This window comes from Oryctolagus cuniculus, chromosome 16, assembly GCF_051225735.1.
Source record: "Oryctolagus cuniculus isolate XC-2025 breed Fujian yellow rabbit chromosome 16, ASM5122573v1, whole genome shotgun sequence".
Taxonomy (NCBI): domain Eukaryota; kingdom Metazoa; phylum Chordata; class Mammalia; order Lagomorpha; family Leporidae; genus Oryctolagus; species Oryctolagus cuniculus.
The window spans coordinates 30,696,100-30,712,092 of record NC_142882.1 but is presented as its reverse complement, the minus strand read 5'-3'; positions in this window follow the sequence as shown (position 1 = coordinate 30,712,092).

Sequence of the window (15,993 nt, the reverse complement as noted above, 5' to 3'; positions counted from 1 at the left end):
AAACTCAGTTTGGAGGCAATTAATATATGTCACCTCAGCCAAACTGTTCCATTTGATTTTCCAAAACACAAAAACTCACCTTGGTCATGTTACCTCTGGATTTCTAAGCTTCAAAACCTATTTGTTGTGTTTTTTATTTCATAATGGCCACTCTGCCCAAACTCTTGTTTGTATTGCGTCAGAATACAAAATTTGGGAAGGAAGAAGGCAAAACCAACTCAGACCCAGAAAACTTTTAAGAAATTGCTGCTCAAAAAACGTCAAATTGGCGGAGGCACCCAAAACAAGACAGCAAGCCAGAATTGGAGCAGGCCAACAGCTGTGCTCTGTTTGAAAAAGACCGTTCCCCCGGTGCCCTGAACTCCATATTTCAGCCTCAAAACCAAAGCTCACATCAGAAAATTCATTACAAACCATGATAAATAAGAAAAATGAGAAAAAAGCCAAAGAAATGCAAGAATCCATAATGATATTGGGCTTCATTTAGTCGCAAGAAAACGGGCTGTTCCCGGATTCATCCACCCCTCCTGCTGACTGCCTGTGGAATTCTGACTGAATTAACCTGAAAATCACAGTGAAACTCAGTTTGGAGGCAATTAATATCTGTCACTTCAGCCAAAGTGTTCCATTTTATTTTCCAAAACACAAAAACTCACCTTTGTTGTGTTACCTGTAGATTTCTAAGCTTCAAAGCCTATTTGTGGTGTTTTTTATTTCATAATGGCTACCCTGCCGAAACTCTTGTTTGCATGGCGTCAGAATACAAAATTTGGGAAGGAAGAAGGCAAAACCAACTCAGACCCAGAAAACATTTAGGAAATTGCCGCTCAAGAAACCACAAATCGGCTGAGGCACTCAAAACAATGACAGCAAGCCAGAATTGGTGCAGGCCAACAGCTGTGCCCTGTTTGAAAAAGACCATTCCTCAGGTGCCCTGAACTCCATATTGCAGCCTCAAAACCAAAGCTCACATCAGAAAATTCATTACAACCCATGATAAATAAGAAAAAGGAGAAAAAGCCAAAGAAATGCAAGAATCAATAATGATATTGGGCTTGATTTAGTTGCAAGGAAACTGGCTGTTCCCGGATTCATCCAACCCTCCAGCTGACTGCCTGTGGATCTGACTGAATTCACCTGAAAATCGCAGTGAAACTCAGTTTGGAGGCAATTAATATCTGTCACCTCAGCCAAAGTGTTCCATTTTATTTTCCATAACACAAAAACTCACCTTGCTCTTGTTACCTATGGATTTATAAGCCTCAAACCTATTTGTTGTGATTTTATTGCATAATGGCTACTCTGCCGAAACTCTTGTTTGTATGGCGTCAGAATACAAATTTGGGAAGGAAGAAAGCAAAACCAACTCAGACCCTGAAAACATGTAGTAAATTGTCGCTCAAAAGACCAATAATCGGCTGAGGCACCCAAAACAATGACAGCAAGGCAGAATAGGAGCAAGTCAACAGCTGTGCACTTTTTGAAAAATAACCTTCCTCCGGTGCCCTGAACTCCATATTGCAGCCTCAAAACCAAAGCTCACATCAGAAAATTCATTACAAACCATGATAAATAAGAAAAATGAGACAAAAGCCAAAGAAATGCAAGAATCCATAATGATATTGGGCTTGATTGAGTTGCAAGGAAACCGGCTGTTCCCGGATTCATCAACCCCTCCAGCTGATGCCTGTGGAATTATGACTGAATTCACCTGAAAATCGCAGTGAAACTCAGTTGGGAGGCAATTAATATCTGTCACCTCAGCCAAAGTGTTCCATTTGATTTTTCAAAACACAAAAACTCACCTTGGTCGTGAACCTGTAGATTTCTAAGCTTCAAACGCCTATTTGTTGTGTTTTTTATTTCATAATCGCTACTCTGTCTGAACTCATGTTTGTATTGCGTCACAATACAAAATTTGGGAAGGAAGAAGGTAAAAACCTCTCAGACCCAGAAAACATTTAGGAAATTGCCGCTCAAGAAACCAAAAGTCAGCTGAGGCACCCAAAACAATGACAGCAAGGCAGACTTGGAGCAAGTCAACAGCTGTGCCCTTTTTGAAAAATAACCTTCCTCTTGTGCCCTGAACTCCATATTGCAGCCTCAAAACCAAAGCTCACATCAGAAAATTCATTACAAACCATGATAAATAAGAAAAATGAGAAAAAAGCCAAAGAAATGCTAGAATCCATAATGATATTGGGCTTGATTTAGTCGCAAGGAAATTGGCTGTTCCCAAATTCATCCACCCCTCCAGCTGACTGCCTGTGGAATTATGACTGAATTAACCTGAAAATCGCAGTGAACCTCAGTTTGGAGGCAATTAATATCTGTCACCTCAGCCAAAGTGTTCCATTTTATTTTCCAAAATCAAAAACTCACCTTGGTCTCGTTACGAGTAGACTTATAAGCTTCAAACGCCTATTTGTTGTGTTTTTTATTTCATAATGACTACTCTGTCCAAACTCTTGTTTGTATTCCATCAGAATACAATATTTGGGAAGGAAGAAGGCAAAACCAACTCAGACCCAGAAAACATTTAGGACATTGCCGCTCAAGATACCAAAAGTCAGCTGAGGCTCCCAAAACAATGACAGCAAGCCAGAATTGGAGCAAGCCAACAGCTGTACCCTGTTTGAAAAAGACCATTGCTCAGGTGCCCTGAACTCAATATTGCAACCTCAAAACCAAAGCTCACATCAGAAAATTCATTACAAACCATGATAAATAAGAAAAAGGAGAAAAAAGCCAAAGAAATGCAAGAATCAAGAATGATATTGGGCTTGATTTAGTCGCAAGGAAACTGGCTGTTCCCGGATTCATCCACACCTCCAGCTGACAGCCTGTGGAATTCTGACTGAATTCACCTGAAAATCGCAGTGAAACTCAGTTTGGATGCTATTAATATCTGTGACCTCAACAAAGTGTTCCATTTTATTTTCCAAAACACAAAAACTCACCTTGGTCGTGTTACCTGTATTTTTCTAAGCTTCAAACGCCTTTTTGTTGTGTTTTTTATTTCATAATGGCTACTTTAAACAAACTCTTGTTTGTATTGCGTCAGAATACATATTTGGGAAGGAAGAAGGCAAAACCAACTCAACCCAGAAAACCTTTAGGAAATTGCCGCTCAAGAAACCACAAATCTGCTGAGTCACTCAAAACAATGACAGCAAGCCAGAATTGGAGCAAGCCAACAGCTGTACCCTGTTTGAAAAAGACCATTCCTCAGGTGCCCTGAACTCAATATTGCAACCTCAAATCCAAAGCTCACATCAGAAAATTCATTACAAACCATGATAAATAAGAAAAAGGAGAAAAAAGCCAAAGAAATGCAAGAATCAAGAATGATATTGGGCTTGATTTAGTCGCAAGGAAACTGGCTGTTCCCGGATTCATCCACACCTCCAGCTGACTGCCTGTGGACTTCTGACTGAATTCACCTGAAAATCGCAGTGAAACTCATTTTGGATGCTATTAATATCTGTGACCTCAACAAAGTGTTCCATTTTATTTTCCAAAACACAAAAACTCACCTTGGTCGTGTTACCTGTATTTTTCTAAGCTTCAAACGCCTTTTTGTTGTGTTTTTTATTTCATAATGGCTACTTTAAACAAACTCTTGTTTGTATTGCGTCAGAATACAACATTTGGGAAGGAAGAAGGCAAAACCAACTCAGACCCAGAAAACCTTTAGGAAATTGCCGCTCAAGAAACCACAAATCTGCTGAGGCACTCAAAACAATGACAGCAAGCCAGAATTGGAGCAGCACAACAGCTGTGCCCTGTTTGAAAAAGACCATACCTGTGGTGCCCTGAACGCCATATTACAGCCTCAAAACCAAAGCTGACATCAGAAAATGCATTACAAACCATGATAAATAAGAAAAATGAGAAAAAAGCCAAAGAAACGCAAGAATCCATAATGAGATTGGGCTTGATTCAGTCGCAAGGAAATGGGCTGTTCCCGGATTCATCCACCCCTCCAGCTGACTGCCTGTGGAATTCTGACTGAATTAACCTGAAAATCGCAGTGAACCTCAGTTTGGAGGCAATTGATATCTGTAACCTCAGCCAAAGTGTTCCATTTCATTTTCCAAAACACAAAAACTCACCTTGGTCGTGTTACCTGTAGATTTCTAAGCTTCTAACACCTATTTGTTGTGTTTTTTATTTCATAATGGCTGCTCTGTCCAAACTCTTGTTTGTAATGCGACAGAATACAAAATTTGGGAAGGAAGAAGGCAAAACCAACTCAGACCCAGAAAACATTTAGGAAATTGCCACTCAACAAACCAAAATTGAGCTGAGGCATGCAAAACAATGACAGCAAGCCAGAATTGGAGCAAGCCAAGAGCTGTGCCCTGTTTAAAAAAAAAAGCCTTCCTCTTGTGCCCTAAACTCCATATTGCAGCCTCAAAACCAAATCTCACATCAGAAAATTCATTACAAAGCAGGATAAATCAAAAAATGAGAAAAATGCCAAAGAAATACAGGAGACCTTTCTGATATTGGGCTGGATTTAGTCGCAAGGAAACCGGCTGCTCCCAGATTCATCCACCCCTCCAGCTGACTTCCTGTGGAATTCTCACTGAATTCACCTGAAAATCGCAGTCAAACTCAGTTTGGAGGCCATTAATATCTGTGACCTCAACAAAGTGTTCCATTTTATTTTCCAAAACACAAATACTCACCTTGGTCGTGTTTCGAGTAGACTTATAAGCTTCAAACGCCTATTTGTTGTGTTTTTTATTTCATAATGACTGCTCTGTCCAAACTCTTGTTTGTATTCCATCAGAATACAAAATTTGGGAAGGAAGAAGGCAAAACCAACTCAGACCCAGAAAACATTTAGGACATTGTGGCTCAAGAAACCACAAATCGGCTGAGGCACCCAAAACAATGACAGCAAGCCAGAATTGGAGCAAGCCAACATCTGTACCCTGTTTGAAAAAGACCATTCCTCCGGTGCCCTGAACGCCATATTGCCGCCTCAAAACCAAAGCTCACATCAGAAAATTTATTACAAACCATGATAAATAAGAAAAATGAGAAAAAAGCCAAAGAAATGCAAGAATCAAGAATGATATTGGGCTTGATTTAGTCGCAAGGAAACCGGCTGTTACCGGATTCATCCACACCTCCAGCTGACTGCCTGTGGACTTCTTACTGAATTCACCTGAAAATCGCAGTGAAACTCAGTTTGGAGGCTATTAATATCTGTGACCTCAACAAAGTGTTCCATTTTATTTTCATAAACACAAAAACTCACCTTGGTCGTGTTACCTGTATTTTTCTAAGCTTCAAACGCCTTTTTGTTGTGTTTTTTATTTCATAATGGCTACTCTGCCCAAACTCTTGTTTGTATTGCATCAGAATACAAATTTGGGAAGGAAGAAGGCAAAACCAACTCAGACCCAGAAAACCTTTAGGAAATTGCCGCTCAAGAAACTACAAATCGGCTGAGGCACTCAAAACAATGACAGCAAGCCAGAATTGGAGCAGCACAACAGCTGTGCCCTGTTTGAAAAAGACCATACCTGTGGTGCCCTGAACGCCATATTACAGCCTCAAAACCAAAGCTCACATCAGAAAATTCATTACAAACCATGATAAATAAGAAAAATGAGAAAAAAGCCAAAGAAACGCAAGAATCCATAATGAGATTGGGCTTGATTCAGTCGCAAGGAAATGGGCTGTTCCCGGATTCATCCACCCCTCCAGCTGACTGCCTGTGGAATTCTGACTGAATTAACCTGAAAATCGCAGTGAACCTCAGTTTGGAGGCAATTGATATCTGTAACCTCAGCCAAAGTGTTCCATTTTATTTTCCAAAACACAAAAGCTCACCTTGGTCGTGTTACCTGTAGATTTCTAAGCTACAAATGCCTATTTGTTGTGTTTTTCATTACAAAATGGCTACTCTGTCCAAACTCTTGTTTCTACTGCGGCAGAATACAAAATTTGGGAAGGAAAAAGGCAAAACCAACACAGACCCAGAAAACTTTCAGGAAAATGCCACACAAGAAACCAAATTTGGAGGGAATTAGAATCTGTCCCCTCAGCAAAAGGGTTCCATGTCATTTTCCAAAACACAGAAACACATCTTGTTCATATTGCCTACATTTCTCATTCTGAAAGGGCAATTTGATGTTTTTTTTTTTTCTTTCATAATGGCTACTCTGTCCAAAATCTTGCTTGTATTGCATCAGAATACAAAATTTGGGAATAAGAAGGCAAAACCGACTCAGACCCAGAAAACATTTAGGAAATTGGCACTCAAGAAACCACAAATCTCCTGAGGCACCCAAACAATGACAGCAAGCCAGAATTGGAGCAGGCCAACAGCTGTGACCTGATTGAAAAAGAACCTTCCACTTGTGCCCTGAACTCAATATGCCAGCCTCAAAACCAAAGCTCACACCAGAAAATTCATTACAAACCATGATAAATAAGAAAGATGAGAAAAAAGCCAAAGAAATACAAGAATCCATAATGATATTGTGCTTGATTTAGTCGCAAGGAAATCGGCTGTTCCCAGATTCATCCACAGCTCCAGCTGACTGCCTGTGGAATTCCGACTGAATTTATCAGAAAATCGCAGTGAAACTCAGTTTGGAGGCAATTAATATCTGTCACCTCAGCCAAAGTGTTCCATTTTATTTTCCAAAACAAAAAAAATCATATTGGCGTGTTACCAGCAGATTTATAATCTGTAAATGTCTATTTGTTGCATTGTGTCAGAATACAAAATTTGGGAAGGAATAAGGCAAAACTAACTCAGACCCAGAAAAAATTTAGAAAATTGCCGCTCAAGAAACCAAAAGTCAGCTGAAACCCCAAAACCAATGACAGCAACCCAGAATTGGAGCAAGCTAACAGCTGTGCCCTGTTTTAAAAAGACCATTCTTCCGGTGCCCTGAACTCCATATTGCCGTCTCAAAACCAAAGCTCACATCAGAATATTCATTACAAACCTTGATAATAAGGGAAATGTGAAAAAGTCAAATAAATGCAAGAGTCCTTTGTGATATTTGGCTGGATTTAGACACAAGGAAACTGGCTGTTTCCAGATTCATCAACCCCTTCCACAGACTGACTTTGGAATTCTGATGGAATTCACCTCAAAATCGCACTCACACTCAATTGGAAGGTAATTAGAATCTGTCCCCTCAGCAGAAGTGTTCCAAGTCATTATCCAAAACACAGAAACTCATCTTGGTCTTGTTCCCTGTAGCTTTTGAATCCTGAAAGGGCAATTTGCCGTATTTTCTTTTTTTTCATAATGGCTACTCTGTCCAAAATCTTGCTTGTATTGCATCAGAATACAAAATTTGGGAATAACAAGGCAAAACCAACTCAGACCCAGAAAGCATTTAGTAAATTACCACTCAAGTAACCACAAATCGGCTGAAGCACCCAAAACAATGACAGCAAGCCAGAATTGGAGCAAGCCAACAGCTGTGCCCTGATTGAAAAAGAACCATCCTCTTGTGCCCTGAACTCAATATGCCAACCTCAAAAACAAAGCGCACATCAGAAAATTCATTACAAACCATCATACATAACAAAAATGAGAAAAAAGCCAAAGAAATGCAAGAATCCATAATGATATTGGGATTGATTTAGTTGTAAGGAATCCGGCTATTCCTGGATTCGTCCACCCCTCGAGGTGACTGCCTGTGCAATTCTCACTGAATTAACCTGAAAATCACAGGGAAACTCAGTTTGGAGGCAATTAATATATGTCACCTGAGCCAAAGTGTTCCATTTTATTTTCCAAAACACAAAAACTCACCTTGGTCGTGTTACCTGTAGATTTCTAAGCTTCAAACGCCTATTTGTTGTGTTTTTTATTTCATAATGGCTACTCTGTCCAAACTCTTGTTTGTATTGAGTCAGAATAAAAAATTTGGGAATAAGAAGGAAAAACCGTGTCAGACCCAGAAAACATTTAGGAAATTGCCACTCAAGAAACCAAAAGTCAGCTGAGGAACCCACAACAATGACAGCAAGCCAGAATTGGAGAAAGCCAACAGCTGTACCTGATTGAAAGAGAACCTTCCTCTTGTGCCCTGAACTCAATATGCCAGCCTCAAAAGCAAAGCTCACATCAGAAAATTCATTACAAACCATGATAAATAAGAAAAATGAGAAAAAAGCCAAAGAAATGCAGGAGTTCTTAGGGATATTGGGCTTGAATTATGGCCATGTAAACGGCTGTTTCCAGATACATCCACACCTCCCAACTGAGTGTCTTTGGTTTCTGAATGAATTAACAAAAAAATCGCAGTGAAACTCGGTTTTGGAGGCAATTAATATCTGTCACCTCAGCCAGAGTGTTCAATTTTATTTTCATAAACACAAAAACTTACCTTGCTCGTGTTACCTGTACATATATAAGCTTCAAACGCCTATTTGTTGTGTTTTTTATTTCATAATGGCTACTCTGTCCAAACTCTTGTTTGTATTGCGTCAGAATACAAAATTTGGGAAGGAAGAAGGCAAAACCAACTCAGACCCAGAAAAGGTTTAGGAAATTGCCATTCAAAAATCCAAATTCCGCTGAGGCACCCAAAACAATGACAGCAAGCCAGAATTGGAGCAGGCCAACAGCTGTGCCCTGTTTGGAAAAGACCATTCCCCCGGTGGCCTGAACTCCATATTGCAGCTTCAAAACCAAAGCTCACATCAGAAAATTCATTACAAATCATGATAAATAACAATAATGGGAAAAAAGGCAAAGAAATGCAAGAATCCAGAATGATATTGGGCTTGATTCAGTTGCAAGGAAACTGGCTGTTCCCGGATTCATCCACCCCTCCAGCTGACTGCCTGTGGAATTCTGACTGAATTAACCTGAAAATCGCAGTGAAACTCTGTTTGAAGGCAATTAATATCTGTCACCTCAGCCAAAGTGTTCCATTTTATTTTCCAAAACACAAAAGCTCACCTTGGTCGTGTTACCTGTAGATTTCTAAGCTACAAATGCCTATTTGTTGTGTTTTTCATTACAAAATGGCTACTCTGTCCAAACTCTTGTTTCTACTGCGGCAGAATACAAAATTTGGGAAGGAAAAAGGCAAAACCAACACAGACCCAGAAAACTTTCAGGAAAATGCCACACAAGAAACCAAATTTGGAGGGAATTAGAATCTGTCCCCTCAGCAAAAGGGTTCCATGTCATTTTCCAAAACACAGAAACACATCTTGTTCATATTGCCTACATTTCTCATTCTGAAAGGGCAATTTGATGTTTTTTTTTTTCTTTCATAATGGCTACTCTGTCCAAAATCTTGCTTGTATTGCATCAGAATACAAAATTTGGGAATAAGAAGGCAAAACCGACTCAGACCCAGAAAACATTTAGGAAATTGGCACTCAAGAAACCACAAATCTCCTGAGGCACCCAAACAATGACAGCAAGCCAGAATTGGAGCAGGCCAACAGCTGTGACCTGATTGAAAAAGAACCTTCCACTTGTGCCCTGAACTCAATATGCCAGCCTCAAAACCAAAGCTCACACCAGAAAATTCATTACAAACCATGATAAATAAAAAAGATGAGAAAAAAGCCAAAGAAATACAAGAATCCATAATGATATTGTGCTTGATTTAGTCGCAAGGAAATCGGCTGTTCCCAGATTCATCCACAGCTCCAGCTGACTGCCTGTGGAATTCCGACTGAATTTATCAGAAAATCGCAGTGAAACTCAGTTTGGAGGCAATTAATATCTGTCACCTCAGCCAAAGTGTTCCATTTTATTTTCCAAAACAAAAAAAATCATATTGGCGTGTTACCAGCAGATTTATAATCTGTAAATGTCTATTTGTTGCATTGTGTCAGAATACAAAATTTGGGAAGGAATAAGGCAAAACTAACTCAGACCCAGAAAAAATTTAGAAAATTGCCGCTCAAGAAACCAAAAGTCAGCTGAAACCCCAAAACCAATGACAGCAACCCAGAATTGGAGCAAGCTAACAGCTGTGCCCTGTTTTAAAAAGACCATTCTTCCGGTGCCCTGAACTCCATATTGCCGTCTCAAAACCAAAGCTCACATCAGAATATTCATTACAAACCTTGATAATAAGGGAAATGTGAAAAAGTCAAATAAATGCAAGAGTCCTTTGTGATATTTGGCTGGATTTAGACACAAGGAAACTGGCTGTTTCCAGATTCATCAACCCCTTCCACAGACTGACTTTGGAATTCTGATGGAATTCACCTCAAAATCGCACTCACACTCAATTGGAAGGTAATTAGAATCTGTCCCCTCAGCAGAAGTGTTCCAAGTCATTATCCAAAACACAGAAACTCATCTTGGTCTTGTTCCCTGTAGCTTTTGAATCCTGAAAGGGCAATTTGCCGTATTTTCTTTTTTTTCATAATGGCTACTCTGTCCAAAATCTTGCTTGTATTGCATCAGAATACAAAATTTGGGAATAACAAGGCAAAACCAACTCAGACCCAGAAAGCATTTAGTAAATTACCACTCAAGTAACCACAAATCGGCTGAAGCACCCAAAACAATGACAGCAAGCCAGAATTGGAGCAAGCCAACAGCTGTGCCCTGATTGAAAAAGAACCATCCTCTTGTGCCCTGAACTCAATATGCCAACCTCAAAAACAAAGCGCACATCAGAAAATTCATTACAAACCATCATACATAACAAAAATGAGAAAAAAGCCAAAGAAATGCAAGAATCCATAATGATATTGGGATTGATTTAGTTGTAAGGAATCCGGCTATTCCTGGATTCGTCCACCCCTCGAGGTGACTGCCTGTGCAATTCTCACTGAATTAACCTGAAAATCACAGGGAAACTCAGTTTGGAGGCAATTAATATATGTCACCTGAGCCAAAGTGTTCCATTTTATTTTCCAAAACACAAAAACTCACCTTGGTCGTGTTACCTGTAGATTTCTAAGCTTCAAACGCCTATTTGTTGTGTTTTTTATTTCATAATGGCTACTCTGTCCAAACTCTTGTTTGTATTGAGTCAGAATAAAAAATTTGGGAATAAGAAGGAAAAACCGTGTCAGACCCAGAAAACATTTAGGAAATTGCCACTCAAGAAACCAAAAGTCAGCTGAGGAACCCACAACAATGACAGCAAGCCAGAATTGGAGAAAGCCAACAGCTGTACCTGATTGAAAGAGAACCTTCCTCTTGTGCCCTGAACTCAATATGCCAGCCTCAAAAGCAAAGCTCACATCAGAAAATTCATTACAAACCATGATAAATAAGAAAAATGAGAAAAAAGCCAAAGAAATGCAGGAGTTCTTAGGGATATTGGGCTTGAATTATGGCCATGTAAACGGCTGTTTCCAGATACATCCACACCTCCCAACTGAGTGTCTTTGGTTTCTGAATGAATTAACAAAAAAATCGCAGTGAAACTCGGTTTTGGAGGCAATTAATATCTGTCACCTCAGCCAGAGTGTTCAATTTTATTTTCATAAACACAAAAACTTACCTTGCTCGTGTTACCTGTACATATATAAGCTTCAAACGCCTATTTGTTGTGTTTTTTATTTCATAATGGCTACTCTGTCCAAACTCTTGTTTGTATTGCGTCAGAATACAAAATTTGGGAAGGAAGAAGGCAAAACCAACTCAGACCCAGAAAAGGTTTAGGAAATTGCCATTCAAAAATCCAAATTCCGCTGAGGCACCCAAAACAATGACAGCAAGCCAGAATTGGAGCAGGCCAACAGCTGTGCCCTGTTTGGAAAAGACCATTCCCCCGGTGGCCTGAACTCCATATTGCAGCTTCAAAACCAAAGCTCACATCAGAAAATTCATTACAAATCATGATAAATAACAATAATGGGAAAAAAGGCAAAGAAATGCAAGAATCCAGAATGATATTGGGCTTGATTCAGTTGCAAGGAAACTGGCTGTTCCCGGATTCATCCACCCCTCCAGCTGACTGCCTGTGGAATTCTGACTGAATTAACCTGAAAATCGCAGTGAAACTCTGTTTGAAGGCAATTAATATCTGTCACCTCAGCCAAAGTGTTCCATTTTATTTTCCAAAACACAAAAGCTCACCTTGGTCGTGTTACCTGTAGATTTCTAAGCTACAAATGCCTATTTGTTGTGTTTTTCATTACAAAATGGCTACTCTGTCCAAACTCTTGTTTCTACTGCGGCAGAATACAAAATTTGGGAAGGAAAAAGGCAAAACCAACACAGACCCAGAAAACTTTCAGGAAAATGCCACACAAGAAACCAAATTTGGAGGGAATTAGAATCTGTCCCCTCAGCAAAAGGGTTCCATGTCATTTTCCAAAACACAGAAACACATCTTGTTCATATTGCCTACATTTCTCATTCTGAAAGGGCAATTTGATGTTTTTTTTTTTCTTTCATAATGGCTACTCTGTCCAAAATCTTGCTTGTATTGCATCAGAATACAAAATTTGGGAATAAGAAGGCAAAACCGACTCAGACCCAGAAAACATTTAGGAAATTGGCACTCAAGAAACCACAAATCTCCTGAGGCACCCAAACAATGACAGCAAGCCAGAATTGGAGCAGGCCAACAGCTGTGACCTGATTGAAAAAGAACCTTCCACTTGTGCCCTGAACTCAATATGCCAGCCTCAAAACCAAAGCTCACACCAGAAAATTCATTACAAACCATGATAAATAAGAAAGATGAGAAAAAAGCCAAAGAAATACAAGAATCCATAATGATATTGGGCTTGATTTTGTCGCAAGGAAATCGGCTGTTCCCAGATTCATCCACAGCTCCAGCTGACTGCCTGTGGAATTCCGACTGAATTTATCAGAAAATCGCAGTGAAACTCAGTTTGGAGGCAATTAATATCTGTCACCTCAGCCAAAGTGTTCCATTTTATTTTCCAAAACAAAAAAAATCATATTGGCGTGTTACCAGCAGATTTATAATCTGTAAATGTCTATTTGTTGCATTGTGTCAGAATACAAAATTTGGGAAGGAATAAGGCAAAACTAACTCAGACCCAGAAAAAATTTAGAAAATTGCCGCTCAAGAAACCAAAAGTCAGCTGAAACCCCAAAACCAATGACAGCAACCCAGAATTGGAGCAAGCTAACAGCTGTGCCCTGTTTTAAAAAGACCATTCTTCCGGTGCCCTGAACTCCATATTGCCGTCTCAAAACCAAAGCTCACATCAGAATATTCATTACAAACCTTGATAATAAGGGAAATGTGAAAAAGTCAAATAAATGCAAGAGTCCTTTGTGATATTTGGCTGGATTTAGACACAAGGAAACTGGCTGTTTCCAGATTCATCAACCCCTTCCACAGACTGACTTTGGAATTCTGATGGAATTCACCTCAAAATCGCACTCACACTCAATTGGAAGGTAATTAGAATCTGTCCCCTCAGCAGAAGTGTTCCAAGTCATTATCCAAAACACAGAAACTCATCTTGGTCTTGTTCCCTGTAGCTTTTGAATCCTGAAAGGGCAATTTGCCGTATTTTCTTTTTTTTCATAATGGCTACTCTGTCCAAAATCTTGCTTGTATTGCATCAGAATACAAAATTTGGGAATAACAAGGCAAAACCAACTCAGACCCAGAAAGCATTTAGTAAATTACCACTCAAGTAACCACAAATCGGCTGAAGCACCCAAAACAATGACAGCAAGCCAGAATTGGAGCAAGCCAACAGCTGTGCCCTGATTGAAAAAGAACCATCCTCTTGTGCCCTGAACTCAATATGCCAACCTCAAAAACAAAGCGCACATCAGAAAATTCATTACAAACCATCATACATAACAAAAATGAGAAAAAAGCCAAAGAAATGCAAGAATCCATAATGATATTGGGATTGATTTAGTTGTAAGGAATCCGGCTATTCCTGGATTCGTCCACCCCTCGAGGTGACTGCCTGTGCAATTCTCACTGAATTAACCTGAAAATCACAGGGAAACTCAGTTTGGAGGCAATTAATATATGTCACCTGAGCCAAAGTGTTCCATTTTATTTTCCAAAACACAAAAACTCACCTTGGTCGTGTTACCTGTAGATTTCTAAGCTTCAAACGCCTATTTGTTGTGTTTTTTATTTCATAATGGCTACTCTGTCCAAACTCTTGTTTGTATTGAGTCAGAATAAAAAATTTGGGAATAAGAAGGAAAAACCGTGTCAGACCCAGAAAACATTTAGGAAATTGCCACTCAAGAAACCAAAAGTCAGCTGAGGAACCCACAACAATGACAGCAAGCCAGAATTGGAGAAAGCCAACAGCTGTACCTGATTGAAAGAGAACCTTCCTCTTGTGCCCTGAACTCAATATGCCAGCCTCAAAAGCAAAGCTCACATCAGAAAATTCATTACAAACCATGATAAATAAGAAAAATGAGAAAAAAGCCAAAGAAATGCAGGAGTTCTTAGGGATATTGGGCTTGAATTATGGCCATGTAAACGGCTGTTTCCAGATACATCCACACCTCCCAACTGAGTGTCTTTGGTTTCTGAATGAATTAACAAAAAAATCGCAGTGAAACTCGGTTTTGGAGGCAATTAATATCTGTCACCTCAGCCAGAGTGTTCAATTTTATTTTCATAAACACAAAAACTTACCTTGCTCGTGTTACCTGTACATATATAAGCTTCAAACGCCTATTTGTTGTGTTTTTTATTTCATAATGGCTACTCTGTCCAAACTCTTGTTTGTATTACGTCAGAATAGAAAATTTGGAAAGGAAGAAGGCAAAACCAACTCAGACGCAGAAAACATGTAGGAAATTGCCGCTAAAGAAACCAAAAACAGCTGAGGCACGCAAAACAATGACAGCAAGCCAGAATTGCAACAAGCCAACAGCTGTGTCCTGTTTGAAAAAGACCATTGATCCGGTGCCCTGAACTCAATATGCCAGCCTCAAAACCAAAGCTCACATCAGAAAATTCATTACAAACCATGATAAATCAGAAAAATGAGACAAAAGCCAAAGAAATGCACGAGTTCTTAGTGATATTTGGCTGGATTTAGACACAAGGAAACTGGCTGTTTAAAGATTCATCCTCCCCTTCCACTGACTGACTTTGGAATTCTGATTGATTTCACCTCAAAATTGCACTCACACTCAATTTGGAGGGAATTAGAATCTGTCCCCTCAGCAGAAGGGTTCCATGTCATTTTCCAAAACACAGAAACTAATCTTGATCACATTGCCAGTAGATTTCTAATCCTGAAAGGGCAATTTCTGTGTTTTTTTTTTTCTTTCATTATGGCTACTCTGTCCAAATCTTGCTTGTATTGCATCAGAATACAAAATATGGGAATAAGAAGGCAAAACCGACTCAGACCCAGAAAACATTAAGGAAATTGCCGCTCAAGAAACCACAAATCGGCTGAGGCACCCAAAACAATGACAGCAAGCCAGAATTGGAGCAAGCCAACAGCTGTGCCCTGATTGAAAAAGAACCTTCCTCTTGTGTCCTGAACTCAATATGCCAGCCTCAAAACCAAAGCTCACATCAGAAAATTCATTACAAATCATCATAAATAAGAAAAAAGAGAAAAAAGCCAAAGAAATGCAAGAATCCATAATCATAGTGGCTTGAATTAGTTGCAAGGAAACCGGCTGTTCCCGGATTCATCCACCCCTCCAGCTGACTGCCTGTGGAATTCTGACTGAATTAACCTGACAATCGCAGTGAAACTCAAGAAACCAAATTTCAGCTGAGGCACCCAAAACAAAGACAATAGCCAGAATTGGAGCACACCAACAGCTGTGCCCTGTTTGAAAAAGACCATTCCTCCGGTGCCCTGAACTCTATATTGCAGCCTCAAAACCAAAGCTCACATCAGAAAATTCATTACAAACCATGATAAATTAGGGAAATGTGAAAAAGCCAAAGAAATGCAAGAGTCCTTTGTGATATTTGGCAGGATTTAGACACAAAGAAACTGGCTGTTTCCAGATTCATCCCCCCCTTCCACAGACTGACTTTGGAATTCTGATTGAATTCACCTCAAAATCGCTCTCACACT